Genomic DNA, 18964 nt, shown 5'->3' on the forward strand with positions numbered 1-18964 from the left:
TTTTTTGCTCCTCCCCCGAACTCAGTTTGTTCTTGATGTCGGACTGTCGTGGGGAGGAAGTGATTGATCTTAAGCCTGAAGTATCATGCAGGTGACCACGACGAAATCTCAAATGGGAGCTGCGTAAATCCGATATGGCACCCGAAGGGTTGGCTAAAGGTCATTGAGGGGGCGCGGGTCGGACCCTTAAATAACAGCCAGAGGGCCCGTTGCACCGACTGGGACCCGGCCTGGGCCTGGTAGCCCATTTTCCAAGCAGGGACAAGGTCAGGAACCCCGATTTACATTGGTCAGGGCGCTCCGAGCCAATGAGGGGCCCTTGTCTCGGCCAAGGGCACACAAGCGCCTAACCGGATGTCCGGGGCTGACAAGGGCCTCCGAGTTGGTCAGGGAGTGTACGAGGGTGCCTGAGGAGGGACCGATGTGCCCTTCAAGACTGACGATAAACGGGCCGATGGGAAGGCTGGATGGCCGTAAGGGTCGAAAGGCTGCAGGTCATCCTGGCCCGTATGGCTGTGATCCCAAATGTCAGTCAATATGCATCTTTCGCCGATTGTGGACCATTGGGAAAGTGCGGACGCCTATTTCGGCCGGAGACCACTATACCAAATAGTTGACTCCGTGTAGTTCTGAGCCCTGGGGCCTCATTTCTCTAGCAGAAACGAGACCGAGGCCCGCAACTTGCAGTCGGAGTCCCTACAATAATGAGTGGCCTTTGAACGGTCAGACCCCTAGAGTGTCCAATAGGGGTACTGTGACGGAAGGAGTCCCGAGTCGGCCAGGGCTGACCCGGGGCCCTTGCGGGGCCCTTCACCCCGCTTTAGCCAAGGGTCCTTTGGCTAAACATGGGTTTCTGTGCCAGTTATTGGATCACCTGCGGTTATCAGAGATCTTGTTGTTTCAGTGGGGGCTCTTGCGCCTATTCCGGGTCAAATGCCGCGGCCAAAACCTGCCAGAGAGCCTTCAGCGCCAGGGAGGGCACTAATGTAGGACGTACATCTGTGAGGGCCTCCGGACGAACCCATTAGGCAAACCTGCCTCCATGTCGCCAGAATGGCAGTTGGCAGACACCCTGGGCTGGGACGGAATGATCTTTAAGCAGTTGCTCGGAAGGGTAGTGTCCACCCAACTTGTCACTAATTGATTCTGACTTACGGTTGAACATTCCCAGATGAAATAGGACTGCCTATGTTTACACAAGTTGCTGGCTTCATTTATATTTACGGTCAACCTTTACGGGGTCCTCAGTACCTCTGTAGGGTGTGGACTCCCTCCCCTGGGGGGAAGGAGTCCTCTTTATCTTTAGTCCTCCCCCTGGCATAAGAAACTGCGCTGCTGTCCAATATGAAAAGCCCAAATTAGAATGCATCCCACTTAGAAGTGAAGCGAGTTGACATTATCACGCCACGCCGATAGACCATGAAGCCACCCACTTAACAGCGGCCTTCGTCGAGATTTGAACCCGAAACTAACCGCGTGCGAGACCAGCAGGCTAACCATCCATCCACTGGATATGCGCGCCCGGCGACCGAAAATTTGTGATCAGTAGAGGACTGGTTCAGCGTGAGTTGATGGATTTCGTGATCGTTTGATCCCTATCATGCATAGAGCCGACGTTTCGCACGGGATTCTGAATATTTGCGCTTGGTTTCCTCTAAGGCTGGCAATCCGCGTATGCTTGATACGCGCAACCATCTGAAAGATTTTTGGAGAGTGTATAAGCCCGGTGCGTAGCCAGCCTCCATTTTGGAGAGTGCGTAAGCCCGGTGCGTAACCGCCCTCTGTTTTGGAGGGTGTATGCGCACAGCCTATCTCTTATTGTGGGGAAGCCCCAGCTTTATTAAGCTCACATTCTGTGTTCCCTGACATGCTAGACCAACCATCTTACTTGGTTGTTGCCTGGTGCGGCATTATGTTGTTTTTTTTCCAGAAGTAAAGTAGCCAGACCTGCGGACGCCCAGACATTTCCAAAGCTCCCGCTGTTTTTGACCGGTTAATGATCTGTTGCCTGTCTTGTTACTATGATGTACATACCTCAAATGCAACCCCTGCCATGGGATCTAGCCCTTGGAATGTCTGGTCACTGCTATGTGAGATGTCTTGTTGGTGGGACCTCCACTAATAATCTAATCATTCTGTCTGTCTTGTGATGTAGTTCGTGAGCATCACCATCCATCACTGGCAGCCTGACCTTGTGATGTGGGTTATGGGCGTCAACATCCACCAATGGTAGCCTGGCGTTGTGATGTGGTTTATGACTTCACCATCCACCAATGGCAGCAAGACCCTGTGACCTGTTATGTCACTGTGCCTTGAGTTTCAGCTGTCATCTACCAATTACCATACATGGTGCAATGTTATGCGGCAGAGGGTCCTGAGCTCAAGCTGTCCTGCACTGGTGACCATGCTCCATCACATATTCTGGTACTGAGCTATTGTGTATTGCTATCCAGAGTTTGGTGTGTTTCCATTAGTAATGTGGTCAGTGGCCTGTTTTCTACTCAAGAACTCAGGACCAACGTGGTGGGCCCCTATACGATCGGTACTGCCTCGGCAGGCTGACATATAAGGTCCCGGCCATAGCACAGGACCCTCTGAGCGAATGGGAATTATCCAAGACCATAAATTGGTACCACTGTGCGATCAAGAGTGCACGAGCTGGTTAACAACATCAGCCTCGATAGGAGTGGAGAGTCCTTAGCAAATGAGACGAAAGGGACAGAGCCCTAGATTAAAGTAGAGGGCCCCTGAGCATCGAACGTCTCCGTGCCTTACCTTATAAAAGCCCTAGCAACAGCGCAAGGCCCTCCAAATAAGTAGAAAGAACCCAAGACTTTCATGAAGGGCCCCTGAGCAACTGAGTGTGCCCCGGCACAAGGGGCCCCGGAAAAAATGTGTAGAGCCTTTCGGGCGAGTGAGAAGGATCCGTGGAGGAAAACCTGGTCGATAACAGTGCTCAGGTATGGAGGCAGATAGCGTCTTAACGGCACATTGGGCCCTATGAGAAAATGCGAAGAGATCAAGGGTAACGTGGAAAGCTCCTTGGCGATCAGATTCACCCGGCAAGTGGACATATAGGGCCAGGCAACCAACAGCATAATGTCTCAAGACAGCATAATGAGCCGCAAAATATCCCCCAAACAACGCTTTTTCAATCAGCAAAGAGTAAACTTTGTTTGCGTATGAACTCTTTAGTTTTGCTAGAAATGGTTCTTGGTGGTCTTTAGGCTCAAAAGCATCGAATTTTGTTGTGTTTTTGTTGTAAGAAAATTGCGTCCGTCCGGCCGGTTATGGCCCCTTTGGAGCATTTAGGTCACCTCGGCATGGTCCATGGGGTATGGTTCCGTGCCTCCTCCCCCCCCCCCCCCTCCTCTGCATCCGCCGCCGGCCCGAGCAGCTGAACAGATGGGCTCACCAAGAACAGAAGGGCTCACGTAGTGTCATTCATTCAAATAAGAAATACTCCTGACGCAATGTGTAGGGCTCTGAACGATCGAGCGCGCCCGGGCAGGTTAACATATAGGGCCCCCCGTCAAGAGCTTGGGGCCCTCCATTCAAAAAGGAAGCGTTCAAGACCCAATGTAGAGGGCCCCGAATAATCGAGTGTGCCCGAACAGGTTACAGATAAGGTTCCCAAAAAGAGCGTGGGACACTCCATTCAAATAGAAAGTATTCAAGATCTAATGCAGAGGACCACCGAATGATTCAGTGCGTCAGAGCAGGTTAACATATAGGGCCTCTGTCAAGAGCGTAGTGCCCTCCATTCAAATAGGAAGTACTCAAGACCCAATGTAGAGGGCCCCCGAGTAATCGATTGTGCCCGAGCAGGTTAACAAATAGGGCTACCAACAACAGCGTAGGGCCCTCCATTCATATGGGGAGCACCGAAGACCCTATGTAAATGACCCCAGAATGGCGAAATATGCCCGGGCAGCTTATCAGAAGGGGCCCAACAAGAGCGTAGGGCTCCCCATTGAAATAAAAAGTACCCAAAACCCAGTGCGGAGGGTCCCCGAAACATGGAGTACACCCGAGCAGATCGTCAGGTGGCCCAGACAGGAGTGTGGGGCCCTAAATTCAAATGCCAAGACCCAATGTATAGTGCCCCCGAAAAATCCAGTGTGGCAGAAGCGGTGAACATATGGGGTTCCGACAAGTGCGCAGGGCCCTCCATTGAGATGAGAAGTACCCAAGACAATTTGAAGGGCCCCCGGATATTCGAGTGTGCCTGAGCAGCTTAACACATGGGGCCCCGGCAAGAACGTAGGGCCTTCCGTTCAAATATGAAATACTCACGACCATGGGTGTAGGAACAGGGAGGTCATCGACCCGTTTCAACGTTTCAAATTGGGGGGCCAGCAATGTTAACTGCCCCCCCCCCCCCCACTTTTCAGATTTAGGTTGCATTTGGCTTACTTTTGCACTACATTAAACATACATGTCGATTTACCTAGTTCACCAGCCATCTCCCTTAAGAGGCGCCATTTTTTTTCGTCTGCTCATTGGCCATCGCTTATTGACAACCGCAAGGCCGACGCCGCACGGCCTGGAGACTGGCTGTTGCTGCTATGACTTGTGAGCGCGCGTGTTCATTACCATACGACGTAGTTTTCTTATCAGTTATCAGTTTTGACAGGGTCTTGAGTATGCTAAGATGAGCATGGGCTAGCGATGCTAATACAAATTAGGAACCCAATTTCGTTTGCAATCTACGGTCACGGAGAGCTCAACATTTCTGAAGAACATAGAAAAACACGGAACTGCAGTCTTTGTGACAAATACTGAACATCCTGCGGTGAGCATGAATGTTGTTGCATCAATGAGGATTCCTGTGCTGATCCGGGGCTAACTGCGCGGATCAGAAGGCCTCCCGTGTCAGGGATGGAAACAATGTGATATAATATATCCTTCTAATGGCCCCCGGATCGACCAAGAGATCCCGCCCCGTGTCAACAGAATGATAGCCAGAAGACACTTCTTGATGGGACGGAATCGCCCTTCAGCCCTTGACCGGAAATGGTAGTGTACCCCTTGTGTTCTGCTCAAGAGGCCCCTTGCCCGGAAGGAAATAAGAAGTCCCATTGTTGTTGAGCAGATTGGGGTCTCATTATTTTCTAATAGGATGGGTCGAAACGAGCTTAAGAAACGAGTAGGGCCATGCCAGTTTACCTTAGAACGTTCATTTTTTTCAGAATGTATTAGTGAAACAAAGTATATCAATAGGCTTGAACATGCCCGCACGCAACCTTGAGAACAAGAACAAGGATGGTCTGGGTTGAAGGTTCCGTAAAACCGAAAAGTTTCGGCCACTGCAAATGCCATCAGACGGCGGGCGCCATGTTGAGCTGTCTTCTGGATAGGTCAATAGCTGCAAAAACACGAAAAATAGAGATTCTACCTTCACTCTTCCAGTTCAATCACCAGATTCCATCCCCGCTTCGCAGCTCTTTAATGCCAGTCCGTTCTTTTCATCAGTCTAAAAATTGCAACGTGAAATGTGCACCCAGACTGCCCTTTAAATGTAAGGGGATCTGATGCCATAAAGCGTTCAAGGATACTTTTTCAGAAGCGTCGTCATTTTCGGCCACCCGTTGGCCACGACTTAGCGTTAGCTGCTGGGCCGTCGCCGCGCGGCCTACGGAGGCTGCAACGCCTGGGGTCGAGGCTTGTGTTTCTAAGATTGTCGAGCACACACGCTCAAAACTACGTCACATAACTTGTAAAACTAGTCGATTGAAGTGTTTAAAGTTAGTCATTTCAGACGCGTCACCGTTTTCGTCCGCCGGTGAGTCACAACCAAAAGTTAGCTGCTTGGCTAACATTCAGCGGACTATGGAGATTGCAACGCCTGATGTCGAGGTTTTTGCTGCTAAGATTTGCGAGCGCGCAAAACACGTTGCATAAATCGTATCACTAATCGATTTTAACTGAGTGGTCAACATTTTCCGACAAACATGGCTTGGCCACGTTAATACACAGTGTTGACCAATCGATCTGCAATCAAACTTTCACCTTCAAATTTAGATCAAACATATCGATCTACAATCTACCTTCGCGTTGTCCTCAATGTCTGTAGAAGCCAGATAAGGAATGCTGACAGAGCCTCTAAGTTCTATCGGTTTAGAATGAGTCAACTAGCCATTGTAAATTAAGAGCACCGGTGATTTATTCCATGTAGTCGTTCAACGCCTGATCTCTGCGGCTTATTCACCTCAAAATACAAACAGAATTGAGCGCATGGTAGCTCCTGGCTTCTGTTCTCGTTACAAGGTAAAAATAGCAATACAACGAAGAAAGCCGTGTCACTCGTTAACAAGTAAGCTATATCCAGGGATTTTTGGGAGAATCACCATAAGATGGGCTTTTGTCAACCTTGTGTCCCCCTTGGCAAGGCCCTGGCTACGCCCCTGCCTACACACGAAGGCAGATCAAGTCAATGATCTGTCAATGAAGTGTCCATTGGGCCAACTCATACCTTAGGCAGACAGCTTCCCGGAGGGTATTTTTCTGCGATGGTATGGTGTAAGGGAAGATAATTCGGGAAAAGATGCTCTTGCAGGTGTCCAACACATGTTTCATAAGCCATGTAGTGGCAACGCTGATCCAAAAGTATGCAACAAAGCGGCCGCACGATCAGTTCGCATTCATTCATGCGGGAGACATCCGGGCCAGGGCAGTGGCCGCCGACGGCGGACAGGAGCAGGGCCCAGATAAGGAACATATGACAGATGGGCCTTATTATGTGACTTGGTTCTTAAAAGAGAATCTCCGGTTACATTTTGTTTTGCTTTTGTCACACTGTTTCTGGAAGTTTCAAGGTTCTGAATTTGTTTCCGCCCACAATGCTGCGACAGGCCCTATCATTGAAAAGCGGTCAGCGAAATGAAGGCGCATGAAAAATATGTCGCACTGTGAGCCATCGATTCTCTTTTAAAATTTTCACCGGCCAGTGCCCAGGCCGTTTTTTGGCATCTATCCTGTGGAGGCAGATTCTTTCTCAATGACGCAGAATGCTTACCCGCGTGTGGAATTTCGCCTCCCCAGGAAAGACAACGTTAAAGTGCACGAATAATCTTGGGAAGCTGGATAGCCTTATTTGCCAAATGACAGATGAGTCGAATAGGCAAGATTGTGTGAGAAACAGCTCTAGAAGCATATCTGGCACAGCAGCCATGACATTGGAATAAATAACTACAACAACCTCCATCGCTACCCCCCCCCCCCCCCCCCCCGCCATCGAGCTCGTTTTCCAGAAAAAGTTGCTTAAGTACACTGTGAGCATGCCCCAGCCCCTACTTTTTTTTAGACGTTCCTACGCCAATGCTCACGACACGATGCAGAGGGCCCCGAATAACCGAGTGCCCCTGAGCAGGTTGACAGATAAGGCCCCAAAAGGGCGGGGGCCCTCCATTCAAAAATGACGTATCCAAAACCAGCTGTAGAGGTCCCCCACAATCGAATGGGCCCGAGGATCTTGCTGGTGATCTCGACTGAAGTGAGGGGCTTCTTCAGAGGGGCCCCCTTTCACCGCCAGAGGCCCTCTGACATCAGAGGGTCCGGTCCTTCGAACTGGAGACCCTCGGCCAGCCCTTCGGCCCTTCGAGCCCTGTAATCGGGCCGTTGATTGTCAAACCCGAGCGGCTGTCTAAATCCCGAGGGAACCTCTGGATCCCGATGGACCAAAGGGGCCACGCGCCCCTTGTGCCTGCTTTCACCCCTCCCCTGTCTGCGCCCGTATGTGAGACGTATAAGATTCCTTATGTTCAAAACAAGCCAACTTTATTGCGCTGCGTGGTCCCAGCTTCACGAAACTGGATCACAGTGCATGTCTGGCGCCTGTATTTAGGACCGGTCACCCGCCTCCAATAGGATGATATCAACATGAAGCGCTGCTCTCGCTACACTGGGCCGAGTACATTGTAACCAACAATGTGCATAACGGAGCGTCGGTTATAAGCTTTCAGGTTTTTATACGTATATAAAACAAAAAAGAAACGTTTCCCAATAACGCTACGCGAAACTCAGTTTTTACCGGTATCTCGATCCAAAGTTGAATTATTTCAAAAGTTTAAAATTTTCAGACTCTTTTTGACGTCTGTCATTATCTATGTTTTACCACGAGAAGACCCGTTGACCAGTATTCTTCCTGTACTGATTTAAATTAAGGTTCATCACCACGTTCCAACAGTAACCTATATACGCACGAACGGAGATAAGGCATCAAACCGGCTTGATGATTTCGGTACCCTAAACTTTGTGTTCATGATAGATCGAACTAATACCTTGATAAATTTTATGACCATAGCTTAACCGGAAGTGAATGGGCATTTGGAATTGAGGATGAATCTGCCGCATCGGCATTCCAAGCGAGAATAAACTCATCGTGGACAGGGATAAAATCACCACCTTTGTGTTAGTTCTCAAAATCAGACACCGACAGTCCCCACCAAACACAACATTCGCGTACAATGATTATATGTAGAGGTTATTCTAGCACAAAATATTGTACGATCCCGGTCGCTCATGCACGTTCAGTGTAAAATTATGTGTCTTTTCTTGCGCAATATGCCTCCGAAAATGAGTTGGAAACTGGCATATTGGTCAAGCAGCAATAATCATCCCAGTGTTGCTTAGAAATCGAATTAGGTCATCAGAGCCATATTTCTGGAAATTCACTCACCATGTCACGGGCATGACATTGTGTGACAAGACGTAAAGCACGACAATACACTCATATTCTTTGTTGTGATGGATTTCGCATTCTGACATCAGTCAGAGCTCTTGGAAGTACTGTTTACGTGGTTTATATGCTGTTTGATTATTATAAAACGAGTCATCCAACATTTCTAGTCATGTTTCCTAAAAAAGGATAGCGTAAAAAGGATGATACCCTATCATTTGGTATCGAAATATACCATGCACCTATAAAAATGCGTTCATTTCCACTTGCCATCAACAATTTGCACAAATTTTGACTGGCTGCAAGAAGTAGGTTATGAAAAGTAAATGGCACGTCGACGTTTCAAGCTAAGGTGGGTCGAATTAGCAGGCTACCACAGACAGGCCAATTTTATACATTTAAATGGGAAATGAAACGTGCCAATGCTTGTACAAAATTGCTACGTTACGAGTGAAAATTAATGTTTTCGTTTTCCTTCCAATACTCTCGGAAGCTTGGGACTTGACGAAGACAAAAGTTTTTGCAAAATGCACACACAAAAAAACAAAGACACAAAATTAAGAAGTCTATGGGACTCCGACGTATAATGTCTTTTACTCGCGTAGTTCAGGAAAATGAAATCTGCCCGGATCATCTCCCTACCTTCAGTTCGACATTACCATATGATCTGATTTTTGTTTTGTTCCTTACATAACGTAGATATTGCTCGCACCTATAAGGTTTGATGAACCCCACGTTGTTATCTTGTTTCAAAACCGAGTTAACCAACAAGCAACGTTGTGAAGAACTGTACCAAAAAAGGCAGGCGCCTAAAACTTGCTTTGCTTGCTGCTTGTTGATACGCACTTAACGCATATTTGAGCGCCCTGCTCACCACTGTTTGTCAATTGCCGTTCCATTCTCAACGCTTTGATCCATAGGCTGACCGAGTTGGCCGTTGATAATGGTTGGAAAGTAAAGTTAGAATGGCGTAAAAGTTTATCAAAAATGGTACAGCTATGACTTCAACTGGAAACAAAGGCATCACACTTGTATGTACATTAAGATAGGTTATAGGTCATTGTCGTCGTCACTGTTGCCTTGCGACTCATTCAGCTGCTGAGGCTATATGGCGTCAACTGCCTCTCACCCTGGCAGGAAGGGCGGGCACCGCGGGGACTCGAACCTCGTACCTCTGGTTTCACAGAAGCGCAAGAGTTTACCAGATGCGTGTACCGCTGCACTTTCGGCACACACAGATAGCTCATAGAGAATAAACAACTTGCACCGACCTTTCTAGCCATGGTCAAAATTTTGCAATAACTTCCAAATTCAGCGAGTCATCACAGAATATTAGGTTTCCAAAAGCAAAGCCAATGTTAAGCCTATGGGACTACGACTGATAAGTGATTTTCATCAGTGCGTCTCGGCAGTATAGCAGTCGTTGGCTCTGATGTAAAACACAATCCAACACACGAATCTGGTAACGTGATTTACATAGCTCCGTAATTTTTCCTTAAAAATAGGATGAGTGTTATTAAACTTCACCTTTTATTAATGTGCTGTATATAAAAGAACGCCATTGCTCAACTTCTAATCTCCGGGATTTTTATTCCCAATTCATTTGCCATCAAAGAAAACTCAACAAATGCCGAGCCAAATGAAGCACTACAAGCTGAGATGTAATGAAAACATGCTGAGATGTAATGGTACGAATATGAAGGCGCAATGTGTTTATCTTTTAAACGCTTGATGATCAAATACATTATGAACATGTAAGACGTGTTTATCTGCTCGCACGATGGCTTAACATCACATTGAACATTTAAGGTAAAACATTTATCAATCTTTAATGAACTAGCGGCCGCATTTCCGCAAAATTTGTTGCGAATCGGCTCAAAATTTAGAGAAGAGTCGAATGTTAGGTCTTAGCGCTTCGATTCGGCAGGACCTGGCCAAGCAACAAACAAATCTTTAGCCAAAAAATGATTCCTGGTGCATGCGTCTGGCAGCCATGCTGTTCATAGCGTTTGACCAACGCACAGGGATCGACGCGACCGTTCGGGGCACGGCGGCCTGTGCAGCTCCCCAGCCTGGCGCATCGAAGTGGTGGGGAGGGCAGTCGCAAACAAGAAGGTTATCACCACCCCATCTGATCTGGCGAAGGGAGTCAGATGCTTTGAAATGCCGCCGGACTAAATTCGACCAGGGCTGAGCCTCAAGCCTTAGCATCGGTCACCACAAATAATTACTATCGGCCAGGATGGCTCCTTAGCAGGAGACCATCTATTGCTCCGCTGTAACTGCGGCATCCAGCGCTGGTTAACCTGAAAGCGCATTATTGCTAGTGGCGCTATTAGCGCGCATTATTCTGTCCTTCTGCAATAGAAGGCTGCTGGTACTGCGGCTGCTTCCATGCATTCCTGACACGGGAGATTTTACACGACTATCGTCTCTTCGAACAGTTCAGAGTCTTGAACTGGCATGTGTGAAATGTACTCTGCTAGCAATACGGCACCTGGGTACTGGAGCGACTCTGCTTAAGACTGATGGGCGAGGTGTGCGATCTCACTCGCGTTTCCAATCAGAATTGGCAAAAAACATCAGTGGTTTGGTCTCAATGACATATCGCGATTGGTACTAGTTTTTAAGCTGTTGGTTTGATAACTGAGCCCATTATGGCAAGTCCAAGGTCGAACTTTCCAGAGAATCATACCTTTTCAGCTTTGCAGCATTATACATACAGTGAATTTTCTTGCAGTGCAACACAACTTTAACAGACGTGTTTTTGTTCTATTTTGAGCACTATGGTGTATTTCCTTGTGTTTTGGGCATACGGTTATGACATATCGTTACGTTAATGTGACAACGTCGGTCCGCCGCGCACCTTCCACGGCATCGTTGGTTACTGCCCGTCGCGCGCGTTGGCCGTATATCGCCGTGCAGTTTTCCCCAAAATCGCCGCTGCTCCGAAACCAAAAAAGCTAAGGACACGATTTTGACATTAAAACAGACAGATAGATGCCTCACAGGTAACTGAAAACTTGGGCACGATCGCGCAGCATGCCGGAGAGGCATCCTCAAAGACCTTAGGGGGATTGTATGATCCCCTCCTACCAGGGCGAGGGTTAAGGCACGTAGGAGAAAACATCTGACCTGTAAGAGGCTCAAGATAGCCAACATCACGCGCTATTGGTGGACAGCAGGCCAGAAATGATCCACTCTTGGCCCCATTAAAAACACAGGAACCCTCACCAGCCCAAGAGAAGGCACTGATTAGAAAGACCGGAGCACCCAATATGGCGGGCGATAATTCAATTATGTATACCTAAAAGTTTCGCCAACATTACGCCCTGTTGGTGGACAGGAGGCCATAAATGATCCACCCTTGGCCGCATTACAAACACAGGAACCCTCGTCAGCCCAAGAGAAGGCACCGATTAGAAAGGCCGGAGCACCCAATATGCTGGGCCAGGATTCAATTACGCGTTCCTAGAAGTTTCGCAAACTCAACCTGTTTTGTTCGACACGCAGTAACTTCAGTTAGCATCCACCCAAAACGCACCCATCGAGTGACACATTGTTTCCATTTGTGAACTGATGCGTGACCAGCCTCGGTTAACAGTCAGCGTTTCAATGCGACCATCAGACACCCTCCATCCGTCAAACCTATGCATTCCCAATAGCTCCTCAGCTCGTACGCTACACCGCAGTTAGCCCACTCCCCGCTCCCGACCTTAGCCGGTGGCGGAGTTACTGTTGTCGCCCATACGCCGACCAACCGGTACGCTTTGATTGATTTATGGCCACCGGCACCATCGACCAGCACCACACTCTTATTCATCCAGGTAGACCGCGGTTTGTTCTCACGGCCAGATGGTTTTAGGTGTTATCGGGCCGTCCACGATTTACGTTACGCATTTACGGCCGTTTTCAGCCCTCCCTCTCCCACTGTCACGCACTGTGAGGCTTGGCAACCCGAGGCTTGGCAACCCATTCCCTTCTCCCCTGGTAACTCTGTCTTAAACGTAACGTCTCAAAGAGATAGCGTCTCTGTGACCACTAATTGAGCTGGATATACAAGACCAAGACGGATATATCGTTTGCCATGAAAGCACGCCAACAGTATACAATTTTTTGGTTTTGAAACATCAGTTTCTGTCGTCCACTCTGCCGATCTAACTGTTCCTTCCTTCATTTTAGTCGGCTCGTGTGAGGCGTTCGTGCCAAGCGCACTTTATCCTGTACCCTATATTTTAGCCTGCCGGGGTGCTCCATATCGTTCAAGGATCCCACCACATTGGTGTTAGGTTCTTCTCGCTTGTTATGAGGACCCTTCACTGTTCACTGAAGCCTCTTTGTTGGCCTGCCACGGCAGTTTCAATTACTCAGGTGCCGTCATTATTGGTCTTGGGTTTTTTCCAGATCACAGGAGAGCCTACGCGATTGACGGGGACCTAGATCTTAACCATTTGTATTGGGCCTTTACTTCTTACCGACTTATGACTGAATTTGTGGCTATGCCGATTACGCCGATGAATTCGTTATTGTCATTGTCGAACATAATTGTACACGCCGCCGACGTCGTGCATCTTATTTCCATTGTGTATTGAATTTGCGACGTTTTTTGTACCTATACGTTTGGTTTTAAGAAAATCTTTAAGGATATAATTTTCTGTACTTCCATGCAACAGACGAAGCAAAAACTCTGTATTAATCCTCAACCATCAGCTGATGTCATCAACTACCCGGCTAACGGTGTACAAGCTGAGAAACAAGCTCGTGTTTGATTTGATGGTATTTAGCAGTCAATTTAAGTGCATGCTGCCATGTTTTCTTCGCAATATTTAGTCTTAAAATGACAAAATCCACCATGATCTGACCAAGATGAACAACCTCCATGTATTTGCATACAAAGCACGTCTAGTTTTTTTAGGGGTGTGCGCAGTAGGAAAGACTCCTGTATACGGACTGCACACATACAAATATTAAAACCTAATAGCCGGAATACGAGCATTTTTGTGGACACAGCCCTGAAGTGTAAGGAGCTCACAAAGTGAGAGGACTTCTCCAGTTTTCTAGCATTTTCGAAATGTACATTTGTGGAGATTTAGTTACCGTGAAGTGTACTGCTTTCGATTACTCCGATATGGTATCGTATTGGTTCTGGCCGGTGCTTTTAACCGAATCGCATGAGTCGTTTAATAACTATATATATATATATAATAATATATTAAGATATATATATATATATAGTATATATGCTATCGATAATATATATATATACATAGCTATATATCATATATATATCTATATATATATATATATATATATGTCATGTATGCTCTCTCTCTCTCTTCTCTCTCTCTCTCTCTCTCTCTCTCTCTCTCTCTCTCTCTCTCTCTTCTCTCTCTCTCTCTCTCTCTCTCTCTCTCTCTCTCTCTCTCTTCTCTCTCTCTCTCTCTCTCTCTCTCTCTCTCTCTCTCTCTCTCTCTCTCTCTCTCTCTCTCTCTCTCTTCTCTCTCTCTCTCTCTCTCTCTCTCTCTCTCTTCTCTCTCTCTCTCTCTCTCTCTCTCTCTCTCTCTCTCTCCTCTCTCTCTCTCTCTCTCTCTCTCTCTCTCTCTCTCTCTCTCTCTCTCTCTCTCTCTCTCTCTCTCTCTCTCTCTCTCTCTCTCTCTCTCTCTCTCTCTCTCTCTCTCTCTCTCTCTCTCTCTCTCTCTCTCTCTCTCTCTCTCTCTCTCTCTCTCTCTCTCTCTCTCTCTCTCTCTCTCTCTCTCTCTCCTTCTCCTTCTCTCTCTCTCTCTCTCTCTCTCTCTCTTCTCTCTCTTCTCTCTCTCTCTTCTCTCTCTCTCTCTCTCTCTCTCTCTCTCCTCTCGCTCTCTCTCTCTCTCTTCTCTCTCTCTCTTCTCTCTCTTCTCTCTCTTCCTCTCTCCTCTCTTTTCTCTTCTCTTTCTTTCTTCTTCTCTCTCTTCTCTTCTCTCTCTCTCTCTCTCTCTCTCTCTCTCTCTCTCTCTCTCTCTCTCTTCTCTTCTACTCTCTCTCTCTCTCTTTCTTTCTCTTCTCTCTCTCTCTTCTCTCTCCTCTCCTCTTCTCTCTCTCTTTCTCTCTCTCTAGCTATAATATATATATAATATAAATCTATCCATCTTATCATCTACTCACTATCTATACTATATCTATATTATATCTTACCTATATTATATCTATATACATGTATATATATATATATATATATATATATATATATATATATGTATATATACACCTGTATCGTGGTTGCATTTCCCTTGGCCTTATGCGAAGTCTGGTTCACGGACTTCTGACCAACGTGGTTACGGCAATCGGTTGCCTTGGCCGATCAGCTGATCGTTCGCGCCATTTTCATTCGCGCCAGCCTGCCTGTTGTCAAGAGCATGAAGTTCGGCGCATGGATGAAAATGTTCTTATGGCATTCATAACTGGTCGGACGGGGACGTTTCCCGTTTTGGGTTTCTCAATCGCCGTAGTCGCCTAGCACCCTACCCCAGACAGATCGCGACTTGTCGCGTGGGAGTTGGTTTTCGGAGGCGTGCTCAGTGTGAGATGAAACAAGGAGTAAGTGAATATGACAGTAAGCAAACATTCTTGCCTCACTTGGTTGCAACTGTTGGCAAAGCAAGGATCATCTTTTCATGAAACATCATTGCCGATATCCAATGCAGCAATAAGATAACGTGTAGGACAGCGAAAGTAGGTACTTACACATGCGTACGACATAACACATGCACCATTAACACGCGCCCGGGTGGCCGGCTAGATACCCTTCGCTGGGGTGGAGGGTCAATATGACTCACCCCCTGACATCTCCGGAACTAAGAAAGCTAGGGACACCAAATTTACAGGGTGTGTTGACCTGTACGTAAACTCACTTAAATCAAAGTTTCAGTTTCCTAGGTTATGACCTTCGGGTCAGAAAGGCCAAACAAGGTCAAGTTCCAGGCTGGTCTCCAAGGTGCCGCAGAACCTAGATAAACGTTTCTAAGCAAAAGGTCATATTATCATTCGAGGTCAGAGACCGTGTTTGACATTTTGAAGGTCAATGTAACCAAAATCATACAAGATTGCTTTGAGTTTCGCATTTGACTAAGTGACAAAGATTACGCTAGGCAGTATGTTCCTAAAACAAAACGTTGACTCGGGTCATTTTAGCTTAATGACCCACTCTGACCCCTAAGAAGTCCATGGAATGTGTATAATGCGGCTCCCGCTATCAATAAACTAGAAATGAACACCAGAAACTATCTCATACAGCAAGCCCGTAGAGTAACAAAACAGGTTGGTCTTGACCTTGGTGTAACCTTCATACCTGACCTTAGGTCGATGTAATTTGATCTTTAAACTGTTGTGTTTCCTAAGAAAGGATCTCAGAGATGTATGGCTTCGTGTAACACTCCGTTGTTGGATCAGATTGAAGGATTTCTTAGAAATTGCCTTCGCTGAAATCATAGCCTGACTTTGACCTGCCATAGGTCAGCGACGTTACAATGTTCATCTAAATTTTTGATGCAAAACGATACGCTATTAAATTGTCTACAGCAAGGCAAAATTTGGTGGGGTTACGCCGCGCAATTCGGAAACCATTCTGGAGAAACCTTCGGGGGTTCAATTTGACCCCCCACCCGAGCGCGTGTTAATTTACATCCATTAATTTACATCAATACAAAACACCACTAGTCACATCTTTCTAAGAAATGCATGATATAAATTCGCACATTCGCACTCTAATTCTGCTGACACATATCTCCCGTTTTATACCTCCGTTCACAGCTAGGTATGATATTACGGAGACCAGAAAAAAATGTGAGAAAAAACACAAATGCACGGCATGCTGTCATCTTGACCGAGACATACATCAGAGAAAACCTGCCTCCACCTGAAATGGCGGAAATCAAATCAAATGGCAGAACCTGCCGCCACCCTATTACCATGATGTTCTGACATTTGTCTCGGTGTTCCTATATGCGATCGGCTGTTTGTCGCCCAACGCCCACACTTTTGCATCTCCCGTTTCAAGAGCATTTGTAACATGCCCCACACACTGGGCTTGCCGTAAGCGCACTGTGTGCTCCTACATCCATTATAAAACACTTTGCAAAACGATGAAGAACTTAGCGATGCTGATGTTCGATGAACGATGTAGCGATGAGCTTAGCTATCGCCGCAGTTCGTCTTACGCGATAACAGCGATCGGTTGCCTTAGTAGATCATCTCATCGTTCGCGCTATTTTCATTCACGCTAACCTGCATGTTGCCAAGCGCGTGCGAACAGTCTGGCGCGTCAAAGAAGATGTTCTCGTTTTTCGGACGGGGAAAGTTTCGCGAGCATCGGAACCTTTCGGCGCCAGCCCACGGACGGAGCACAACTCGTTGCGAGAGACTTGGTCTTTTGGGACGGGGTCAGCGTGAGGTTAAGCTTGGAGCGAGAAATTATGGAAGGAAGCAAGCAGTTTTTCCCTGTTTTGCCCGCTATGGCTTCAGCTATAAGTAAAATGAGGAATATCGTGTCACGAAAAATCCTTGCCAATACCCAACGCTGCAAAAACATGACGTTTAACCTTCGCCATGATAGGCGGTGCATATGGCACGTGTTTCGATACCAAAACGTGTTCCTAGATTTTCTGGTTTCGGAGCAGCGACAGTTTGTGATGAGCACTCGACGGCGATCTATGGCTGGCTCAGGCGGCGACGGCAAGAGAATTGCACTACAGAATGTACTCAGAATTGAACAAAAGACACGCGGATTCAAGATCTGTGTCACGCAAGGCTTGTTCTTGTAATTATAAAGCAAAGCTCTAAAGTGCGGTTTTCTGTAAAATTCGACATTTAACCTGTCAACAACATGAAAAACTGGTACTAATCGTGAGATCGTGTTCAGAACAGTATGCTGCTGTTCTCGGCAAGCTTCAACATTATGAGCTTGGGAACGCCGGGGAGGGTCACATCAACTTCCTCTCCCCCTATCAGTCCGAGTCATGCAAAATGGCGAACCAGGGCGATGGTTAAGACATACAGCGAGCATAGATACTTAAGCATACGTACAACGCACATGCAGAAGGGATATTACTACTAGCCACATATTTCCTGAGCGCAACATTACATGAATCCACACTTTTGCACTCCGATCTGTGGGTGCCAAAGCCCTCTCGCTATGTCACTCTGGTCATAATTCAACCAGATATTCTGGAGGCTAGACAATCTTCACAACAAACAGAAAATCGCACAATATGCCGTCACTTTCACCGACAGAGTCATTTCAGTGACTTGTCATCGTCAATCACGAAAACATATATGACGCATGTGAACATTTCGCGTGGTAGTGTTTTTGAGACATAAGTATTTTTGAAGGTGTATTCGCATCGCCCTGCCATGAGACTGTCGTTAGAGAACGGGGACAGGCACTGAAGCTAATTTTCGATAACAAATCGGATCGACTTAACCTACAATTGCCCTTTGTCTTGGCCGATTCTGGACCACTACCTGGCGTGAGATCTGATGCATGACTTAACCGCTTGTCCCGACTGGGCGGCCAGAGGGGGTCCGCGAGTTTACCAGAGGGGGCTTCTTGGACTGCTAGACGCTGCTACGGTATCGTCAATATTTTTATTTGGCAATATTTTTTGCTCTTGTCACCCAGTATGGTCATTTTTGAACTTCACGGTTACGAAAAGAGCTCCTCCCAAGGGGTCCCAAAAGAGTTTTCAGCCAAGACTCGAGACCCCATGCATTGCTGGATTGGGGCTGAAAAGCCTTTCCGTCCCCTTTCAGGTTTCCAATCGGTTACTATTACTATACATGACACATTGGTCCCCTCTCTGACGCCGAACGTTCCCTGACCGGGATGGTTAATCCTGGATCAACGCGGGGCCACTCGTCGTTTCAAGAAGGTCCCAAGAGTAGCGGGTTCAATAAATAGCACAGGGATCCCAGTTCGACGCATTTGGGCACTAGAGAAAACGAGTAGAGGGACCCTGTCCGGTGCTGGTTCCTGTCTGGCATGAGGCTCTTCTATTAAGGCGCCCGTCAAGAGGGAGGAGGGGGGGGGGGGGCGGCTCCGGTCCAGCACGAGCGAGATCCCGAGCTGTCCGACACGTCCGGATGTCCGGTCCGCCGGGATGTGTTCCGCGGCGAACCGAGTAAAATCAAGTCAGGGACCTCGGGCTGTGACGCGAAGATGGCGACGTGCCCGGCTGAGCTGGCAGCGTTTTGACCACGGACGGGCTGCCCACAAACAGGCCTCGTGTGTGGCGTGGTTCGGTTCTTGGGCGA

Source organism: Pollicipes pollicipes, unplaced genomic scaffold (genome assembly GCF_011947565.3).
Source record: "Pollicipes pollicipes isolate AB1234 unplaced genomic scaffold, Ppol_2.1 Scaffold_5724;HRSCAF=6776_pilon_pilon_pilon, whole genome shotgun sequence".
Lineage (NCBI taxonomy): Eukaryota > Metazoa > Arthropoda > Thecostraca > Pollicipedomorpha > Pollicipedidae > Pollicipes > Pollicipes pollicipes.